This window comes from Nipponia nippon, unplaced genomic scaffold, assembly GCF_047370975.1.
Source record: "Nipponia nippon isolate SJK-2023a ecotype South Korea unplaced genomic scaffold, ASM4737097v1 scaffold_7, whole genome shotgun sequence".
Taxonomy (NCBI): Eukaryota; Metazoa; Chordata; class Aves; order Pelecaniformes; family Threskiornithidae; genus Nipponia; species Nipponia nippon.
In genome coordinates this window covers 33,777,185-33,787,725 of record NW_028262391.1, presented here as the reverse complement: position 1 = coordinate 33,787,725, position 10,541 = coordinate 33,777,185, and positions in this window count along the sequence as shown.

Genomic DNA, 10,541 nt, shown 5'->3' with positions numbered 1-10,541 from the left:
TTTGTCCGTTTTGGCAAGGTTCATAACTTTATAAATTACTTCTTCAATTTTACTGTGGAAGCCCAATGTAAGTCTGGACTCCTTTACTTCTCTTCTTGCTACAGATTACCTCTACAAACTGTATACCTCATCTCTGATCCTCCATAAATGGCCACTGGTAAATTATGTTTATACAGGACTGTGCATTCTCTAAGCACTAGCAGAGAAAAACTAAAAAAAGACTTTGTTTCCACTAGAATTTTATCTGATACTAATTTATCAAGTTAAGATCACATCTCTTTTAGCTAGTGAGCACAAAGTCAAACTGAGTTTTGGTAAGTCTGTGAGTTTTGCCCTATCTGTTTTTTTTTTTTTGTCTGACTAATATTTCCACTTAAATGTATCTTAGAAAATGTAATTAAACTCAAAAAAACTTGAAGAATAAACAGATTAAATACGCCTAAACAAACCAAAATTGAACTTGCATCAGACTAAAGGAAACCGAATCCACAGGATATTCATTAAATGGGTTTAGAACATGACAGAGCCAAGGTAAAAATTGCTGTTAAATCTAAGTGAATCTGAAGTCCAATCATCAGCTTTATGCTTGTTAGCAAATTAATTCTGGTGTGCAGGGTGAGTTTAATCATATCCTTACTGCATAAGTCCCGCAAGAATGTGTTGCTCATGCACTTAATTCATGGAAGAATGAGCGTGTACTAAGCTCCTTAAAGGTCAGCGTTGAAGGTGTGTTGTGTATAGGTAAGGAACTTATGCTATTAACTGTCATAGAGATGTTGCTTCCAGCCATGTGTTTGAGGGTTTATGTTGGTTCCTTTTGAAATTTTGCCATACAGAGTGAGTCTTGGGACCACTTTCATGCTTCTTTTGAAATGTTCATTCTGTGGACACTGGAGTTGTTTGTAGGGATCGTAAAATGATTTGTGACAGTAAATCTGTGGCTTTAGCCAGATCCCAGCAAATGACAATTTTTGTAAGTACTTAAAAGCAGAGATTCTTTTTAGTGGTTTTCAACCTTCATCATCTCAAACAATACATTGTCAACCGTGTACTCTCTAGTCTTTCAGGAGAGTGACATAAACAGTTCAAAAAGGAATGTAAGTAAGTAAGATGGATTTAACCCATCTCATTAACACGTGGCTCAGAGGCTGGTGCCAGCAGTGGAATTTTGTGTTTTTCGATCATGGGGTAGTTTACATGGCACCAGGCCTGCTGGAGACAGATGGGGTTCACCTGTCGCAAAGGGGGAAAAGAATTCTGACTCAGGAGCTAGCAGGCCTCATTGAGAGAGCTTTAAACTAGATGCAAATGGGGAAGGGGATAAAACCAGGCTTGTTAGGCATGAGCGTAGAGGTGGCATGCCTGTGTTAGAGAAGAGATCAATAACCCAACTGAAGTGCATTTACACCAATGCATGCAGCATGGGCAATAAGCAGGAGGAGCTGGAAGCCATTGTGCGGCAGGAAAACTATGATGTGATTGCCATCACGGAAACATGGTGGGATGACTCACACAACTGGAGTGCTGCAATGGATGGCTACAAGCTCTTGAGAAGGGACAGGCAAGGAAGGAGAGGTGGTGGGGTAGCCTTGTACATTAGAGCGTGTTTTGACTGTCTAGAATTCAACGACGATAATGATAAGGTTGAGTGCTTAAGGGTAAAGGCAGATAGCCTGGTGGGAGTCTGTTATAGACCACCCAACCAGGATGAGGAAACAGACGAAGTTTTCTACAAGCTGTTGGCTGAAGTCTCACAATCTCGAGCCCTTGTTCTCGTGGGAGACTTCAACTTACCAGATATCTGCTGGAAATACAACACAGCAGAGAGAAAGCAGTCTCGGAGGTTCCTGGAAGGTGTGGAAGATAACTTCCTGACGCAGCTGGTAAGCGAGCCAACCAGGGGAGGTGCCCCATGCTGAATCTCCTGTTCAATATCTTCATTGATGATCTGGATGAGGGGATTGAGTGCACCCTCAGTAGGTTTGCAGATGACACCAAGTTGGGTGGAAGTGTCGATCTGCTGGAGGGTAGGAAGGCCTACAGAGGGACCTGGACAGGCTGGATCGTTGGGCCGGAACCAACTGTACTCATACAAGTACATACTGATTCAACAAGGCCAAGTGCCAGGTCCTGCACTTGGGTCACAACAACCCCATGCAATGCTACAGGCTGGGGGCGGAGTGGCTGGAGAGCTGCCTGGCGGAAAAGGACCTGGGGGTGTTGGTTGACAGCCGTCTGAACATGAGCCAGCAGTGTGCTCAGGCGGCCAAGAAGGCCAATGGCATCCTGGCTTGTATCAGGAATAGTGTGGCCAGCAGGACCAGGGAGGTGATAGTACCCCTGTATTCGGCACTGCTGAGGCTGCACCTCGAATACTGTGTTCAGTTTTGGGCCCCTCGGTACAAGAAGGACATTGAGGTGCTGGAGCGTGTCCAAAGAAGGGCAACGAAGGTAGCGAAGGGTCTAGAGCACAAGTCTTATGAGGAGCGGCTGAGGGAGCTGGGGTTGTTTAGCCTGGAGAAGAGGAGGCTGAGGGGAGACCTTATTGCTCTCTACAACTACCTGAAAGGAGGTTGTAGTGAGGTGGGGGTTGGTCTCTTCTCCCTAGTAACAAGCGATAGGACGAGAGGAAACGGCCTCAAGCTGCGCCAGGGGAAGTTCAGGTTGGATATTAGGAAAAACTTCTTCACCGAAAGGGTGGTCAGGCATTGGAACAGGCTGCTCAGGGAAGTGATTGAGTCTCCATCCCTGGAGGTATTTAACAGAAGGGTAGACGTGGTGCTCGAGGACATGGTTTAGTGGTGGACTTGGCAGTGATAGGTTAACGGTTGGACTTAATGATCTTAAGGGTCTTTTCCAACCTTAATGATTCTATGATTCTAAGTGCATCTGTTTCTTTTCGTTGGTTAAAGCTGAGTGACATTGTTTACAAAAACAAGTTAGCTGATACTTTGCCCCTTCTTTCTATCTTCCTCTTCCCATTATACAAACTTGTACCGTAGGTGATTTAAGCAGAGTAAGTATTACAAATGAGAGTGACTACAAGCACCAAAATGCTAGGCAATTAAAAAAAAAAAGTCTAAATTTAGGCTTCTAAATTTATCTTCCCCTGCTCCTAGCTGCATATCTCCTCCTACTCCACTGGCTTCCAGTATTTGACTGGCTCTGGCACTTGCCTGGCCCCCTCTGTGAGGCAATTCTGCTCACTAAGCTGGCAGAAAACAATAATTTTTACTATCATAATCACAAACGTAGAAATGTGGAGTAAACGAGGAGCAGAGAAAAAGGAAGAGGAGGTAGTGGAAAATGTGCCTTTAAGGACCAGAAACTGTGGGATGCCTCTGTCTTGTCCCAACTGTACTCTTATTTAAATACTCTGAAGATTAACATTAAGCCTTCTTTTATGGAAAACTTGCCTTCTCTATACTGCAACTTTTTTAAAACAGACTGTAAAATAAGCTTTAACATCCCATCTTTTAATTTTATTTTTCCTATCTGATTCTGTTGACTTTCAAGTACTTTTCCTTTTTACTGCCTCATCTACTCTCATCAAAGTTTATTATTTGCTTATACATATCTTTGTTGCACATGATTACAAACTCTTTTTGTTCAGTGCTGTCCATGCTGCAAAGCAGAAGTGGGAATAGATATCTTCTAAAGCATGGACAAGTTTTCAAATGTTATCAGTAAAACTTTGCTAGGAGAGCAAAGAAACAACAGCAAAAACCCCAAATCTTCAGATAAATTTCAAAGGCCTCCAGTATTTTTTCAGCATTATTTTGATTAATGCCCCAAACTTTCTGTTTTCATTTTACTTTTTTTTGCTACTGTAATCGTCTCTATTACAAGTGGAACGTGCAATATGTCATGTTTTTCCCAGTCAATTTGGGGGGTTTATTTGGAAAAAACAATCCTTTGTATTTATACTTATCTTTAAAGAAATGGTTTGACTTAATTTTTTAGACAACTAAATCGTTCAGCTCTGAGACCCTACCCTTTGATGATACAAATTGTCTTATATATGTTGAATTACCTTCATAAGTATCTGGCTATTTATTAATGAGAGTGGATGAATCACTGGGTTAATTTTCTTGCAAAACAACATAGGAGTTAGAATCATTGTTTCACCAAGACTTAAAAAGCTGCAGGGATTTTTAAAGATAATGCTCTTTGCTTGGGTCTGTTTTGAAGGCTAATAAAAGTGATTATGTATAAAAACAAGCTAAGGAGGATTTCTAGCTGTAAAAAATAGCTTCTGAATAATAAATATTGTTTTCTTGTTTCAGGTCCCAAATTAGTATGTGGGTATGCATAGATTATGAAGTCCTTAGTGGCAGCATTTGTAACCCAGTTTCACAGTATTTAGATAAATTTCTTTTGGATGAGACAGTTTGAAGACATCTGTTGGTTTTTTATATTATGCAACTTTCAGCCTTCTAATAAGACTGCTCAGACTTTCTTCAAAACAGCAAAATTCCTTTCTGTTACAGATTCTGCTATATTATTGTCAGTCCTTTTTCGATATACTTTCTTCACTTGTGGTGCCTGTCTCTCTCTCTGATTAAAAGCAGGAGTATGGAAGCTTAGAAGATTCTGATAATACTCATCAGTAGTTACATTGATACCCTATTTGCAAGCAGCTAGTTACTAGAGGCTGAAGCCAATGTCATAATTTTGTTTGTGTTATCATGCTGAGTCCAAACTTCGCAATTTAAATTCAACCAGATGTTCTTTAGCAGAGCTACTTTGAATTCAGGATGCTACAGTACCACTCCACCACTACTGACCCCACTGATGCATCTTTGCTTTCAGTGCACTCCTGTTACTTTTCTCCTAATTACTGAATTACCCTGAAACGTTTGTACAATACAAATAAATTTGTACCTTTTATAAAAGAGTTCCCTCACATTTTATTTAGAAAACTTACAATAGCACAATACTTTGCAGTGGTGGGAACAATGGTTGGGTAAACAAATGATAAGGACAGCCTTTATTCCCAAAACTTTGAGACTTCTGCAGGATTCTGTAGTTGTATTTGCTCCAAATTTAGGATGTCTTTAAAAGTAAAGTTTTCCAAACATAAACCCAAAGACCTTTCTGTACGATCATGCAAATCAAATATGCCTACGTACATGGACCTGAATTAATACATTTTGCCTGTAAAGTGAAGAGACTAATGTACACTCCTTTAAACATGTGGGAATAGTGACAATTGAACAAGTTCTAATTCTTAAGTTTATATAGTATAGGCATTCCTTGTAAAATAAACAGAACCACGTTGTTTCACAAATACAAGATCAGAACCCCCTTGAAGTTTTTGCCGAAGACTGCATGTTCCACGAGTAAGATTTTCGTAATGTCTCAGTATTTAGAAGTACACCTTAAAAATTGAGATGTAAAATATTTTAACATTAAGAGAGTCTTGAAGCTTAGGGAAATTGCATTTTATTGAAACACAGGAGGATTTATTGCCAGTCCACTTGCCTTTGCAATAAATAGGATAGCCCTATTAATGGATTTAGTCTTTTGGCTGCCAGCACAGTTGTTCCAATTTCTAATCCATTCTTTGCTAATATTAGAAGTTATTCAGCCCTAAAATTAAAATTATGGTTGGCTTTGCTAACTTTTCAGAAATTATTTCTCAGCAGTCTATTCGTGTGTGTTTTGCACTGTGCTCCTTTGTTCCACACTTGGCTCTCAATTACTTGGTGCATACAGTGTCCCACAGAGCAAATCATAGTGGACTAATTAAGAACTACTAAGAGTTTCCCAAGTTACACAAGATCCACAAAACTATGAAAGACCTATTCAGCCTCCCGGTCGCGTACTGTGAAGTGCCATAAATCAAACTTTTGAAAATACTCAAAGCTGTGCTGCGTGTACGTATACAAATATTTTAGTTCCAGAATAAAGTAGTTACTTTTGCTGAAGTTTACCGCTGTTTTTTTTTAAGTACTATTTTGATTAGCTCACATCCCACAAGCTAAGCGTTTTGCATACCAGTAACACTGATTTAATGAGACGTGATCACTTATGCAAAATTGGTAACAGTGTTGTTTTTACTTTCACATGAATCCGGAAGAATAAGTGAAGTGAGAGCAAGCACTTGGGCTTCTATGTCAGAGCTCAGGCAGTATGATAACAGAAACTAAACCTCATGGTTGTGGGTGTCACATTACTGCTTGTGGAGGTCAGGGAGATATTTTTACCTTGATGTCACTAGTAAGGGAAAACTTGGAAGACCTCAGCTTATTTTGAAACTGTAGGAGATGGCCAGGTTAATTGTTAAGATGGGTCATCAGTGTCATCTCATGCAACAAACTTTATGGTTAGAGTCCTGTAAGCGTCCTCACCTCACACTTAAGTCGGTTGATCACGTAGACTGCTCAGTGTCACAGTACATCAGCAATTCTGTATTTGTTCTTACTGCAAAGGACAAATTTTATTACTGAAGTGTTGTATTACTGGAGAAATTGTTCTTTTGGATTATTCTATGCTGGAATAATGTACGTTATAGTTTCCCATAATGTTTTGTCATTAAAATAAAAAGCAGACAGCTTTACCTTGGGTGGTTGTACTGAAACAATCAGAAGACAGCTGCATTGCATGCTCTTGGAGTTAAATCCAGTATATACTGTACAGTAAAATTACAGCTGTGAAATTCTGATAATTATATTTTATCTTGTTTTTTAAACAGGCTTACTTTGTCCAAGAAAAAACATCTGTGATTAAATAGCTGTGAAAACAGACAAGAAAAATCCTCTTTACATGCCCAAGCATACCTTAAAGTAACAAATCCGTGAACCCGTACCTCTGCAGTTCTCACTGTGCAGAGTAATTGGTACAGTTAATTGGCACTGTTATAAGCAGGAGAGGATCTTGCTACGGAAGATGAATATAAGGAACACTGAACAAGAAATTACAGCTTTCACTGCTGGGGGCTAGTTTGGGTGAAGAAACTGAAAGCTGCTATCAGATTAAAAAAAAAAATTGTCTCAGACCAGCTAAGAACAAATTAAATTGTTATATTGATATATTAGTAATGGAATAGCGGAAAACATTCCTACTAAACACATTAAAATAAAATAAAATGCAGCAGCTGAGGAGATCAAACCCTATTATTTATCTCATATAGAAAATGAAATTAAAGACTATCCAATTTTGGGTTTGGAAGACATGATAATATAAAACAGCATAAAAAACTCTCTTCTCTTGAATGTTTCATTAATTCTATACCTAAGTGAGAGATCTCTGTAAAACAAACAAATCTGCAGCTTTGAATACCAGCATACAATTGATTTTAGCAGAGAGAACAGGTTTTAGCCAGAGATGCCAGACTGCATTTGAACCAGTTCTTCAGGAGTCAGAGCAGAAGGGAGGAGACAGGAGTATTTGCTTGTTTGCAGAAATCTTCCCTGAGTTGAAGTATTTCTTTGGCTGTAAATCTTTGTTTCATACAGGGTTTAGTAAAACTTGTCTGAGACATGCAGTCTATCAGAAAAACAATCAAATTTCTGTGTGAGGTCATAGCAGTTCAGCACAAATAATGTGTGTCCCCCCCCCGATTTTGTTTGCATGTTATCATTGTATGTTGCAAGTTTTTCTTTATGTTCCTGTGGTTTCATGCAAAAAGAGGGAGGAAAATATATTAATGCGAAGAAAATCCCACTGTAAAAATAGACAAAGGGAAGAAGAGAAGGCTCAGGGTAATAAAGAATTTGAAATAGTTTCAATTAATTTTTCTAAAAGAAAAAGATTACATGTTTTAGTGGCACTTTCAGCAAACATTTAAGGGATTGACAGAAATCTTGCTTGATAAAGATTGGCTTTTCATAAAGATGGAAAAGATTTTATTGTATTTGAGGGAAGATGACCAAGCATGATCTGCAGAGAAGCAAAAATGTAGAAGCACCTTCTTTTCTTTTTAGAATTCAGGGAAACACTGTAGAGGGTGGAAATAATCCCCAGGGCTCTTTAATTCAGGTTTTCTCTAGTCTGTCTTCCTGATAGCGGACTTGCTAACAGTCACATGACTTCAAAGGTAGATTTTAGTGAAATAAATAGTGATGGAGTTACAGGGCAGTTATAAGTATTAATGTTATGTAACTCCCAGCAAAAAGGCATTCATTTCTCCCTTAAATCACTTTAAACATTTGTATTTTGCATAAATAAACTGAACAGGCTGAGGAAAAAGGCTTAGCAAATCACTGTTGTATATATTAATTTTGTCAACTAAAGAGCTCTTGTTCAGGTAAAAAAAGTTCCATGAATATTGCTAATTGCTCTGGGTGTGGGAAAGTAGACTGTCTTCATAACAGCCTTTAAATCTTTTTGAGCACCTTCTTGAAAGCCAATCCAGAATCATGAAGCCATACGAATAGACAGCTGGTTGGTACCAGGTCCTCTGCTTCATCACTGCATGTTCACTACCTCTGCTCCAGACTCTTACATCTTCTCTTCGCCTCCTCTTTGCTAGACCAAACAAACACAATTTTAGCAACTTGTCCTTGCACATCAGGCTTCCTCACTGCTTATCAGCCTTTCTCTCTCTCTAGGCTCTCCTCAGTCCGTGCTTAGAGCTGAATACTGTTTTCCAGCTAATACATTGCCAGCATGGAATAGAAAACAATCATTACTGCCAGCGTGGAATAGAAAACAATCGTTACTTCAGCACCTTGCACACACACCAGTGAACACAGCAGGCACTCACCTCACTGTTTTCTCCTTCTAGTTTCCTGTTGTTTTCTGACAGGACCCTATCATAGCACATTTAAGGGGCATAAAGACAATTCTGTTGGGAACATATTTTGCAGCTATTCCAAGGTCAAGTCTCATACATTTGGGGTTTTTTTCTGTTATTTTCCAGATGTATTCCTTAGTCACTTCTCTCAGCTTTTTTTTCCCCAGGTAGCATTCTAATGAGCTGAAAAAAAGCTTTGAGCCCTTTTTGGTGAAAAGAAAAGATAATGTTGGTAGTCATTCTGTTACCTAATATGAACGCTTTTCCTTGAAATCTAAAGAAAGGACTAACTGTACAGAACTTTCTGGAGTACAGCCAGGTTAATTCTGAAGGGGTGAAATTCAGCTGTGCTTTCTGCTTGTATGGATATTGCTGTTGCTATGTGGAAAGTTCAAGACCAACAGCTGGAAATAGGTGTTGCAATACTTTGGAATGTTATCACATTTCAAGGGGTGCAGAAGTTTTTATTCTAAATCACTGCCATTTAATTCAGCCTGGTTGAAGGAGTCCACAGTTTCTTCAACTCATGCATCTCTTACTTCTGTGGAAGAGGAAAGGTCAACCTTAAAGCCCAGTGAAGATGGCAGTTCGAGGCTGTGGATCTCTGTAATTCTTACTTGGGATGCATTCTTGGCAAAGATAAATAAAGGCAGGAAATAATAAAATACTGATCACAAATTTCTGTCATATCAGCACAAGAGCTGGAAATAGTATATCTGAGTTTCTTGTCTGCCATTTTTGTCATGTTGGGATTGAGCAAAATGCAGTGCTGCAGCTACCAGCAGCCTTTCTTTAACACATACTGAATTTAACTGTACAATTAATGTATTCTTGCAGCTACGCTAACTTTAATATAACATAACTCATTAAATATGTTCTTTGCAGACCTTGTCAGGTAGTTTAATTTATGGTGGACTTACCTTAAAAATCCAGGAGTTTTGTTTAACTCTGCTGACATACCAGCTGTCAAGTCAGCTGTGCACTAAGTAAAGGGAATGTAGTTCCAGGCAAGGCAAGCAAGGGATTACTTCCTTTGATAAAGAACAAAATCAAAACTATCCTAAGGCCTTTTGAGCTCTGGTATAATATTTTGCAAAGGGCGCGGGAAGAGAATGAAAGGGAGTGTAGCACAAGACAAGATTTCTTCATGCATAAAACACCCCAGCAGTCCTAGAGACAACATTTATTACTGGAGGAGAGCATAGTTAATAGCTTCATAGCACTATAATCAATAAATAGCAGTAAAGAAACCTAAATTCTCTATGCTTGCCTTGATGATGGTTGGGTCCTTCCCTAACATACCAGTCCCACAAGTATTTATATATGCACTTAACCTTCCTTACAAATCTTTACATGACTAGCTCAAGTGAGTAAACCTGTGCAAGCATGAAAATGTTTACAAAGTTATGTAGAATTCAGACTTGAAACAATAAAATAAAAATCCTTGAGGTTTAGTATGTTTTGGTTAGTGCTTTAGTTTTTGTACATTTTAGACTACCTACCTGGTGTAAAATTCTTCTGGGTACATTAGCAGTCCATTAATGCACTTTTAAAAATTTTGTAGATTAGTATTTTAGGAATATGCGCTTCTTGTCTTCCTCTGTTCTCTGGAACTCTGTTTTTAACAGGCACTGGTGACAACTATTGAGTGGTATGTATAGCTTTGTTTGCTTTGCTATCTACTGGAAGGACTAATCTCTTAGCCTTTTCATTCCAGTACCTCAGATTAATTTTCCACAAATTAACCTCAAACAATTTCTACTGTAGATGTTCTTACATTGCAGGAAGTATCCCAGCTAAG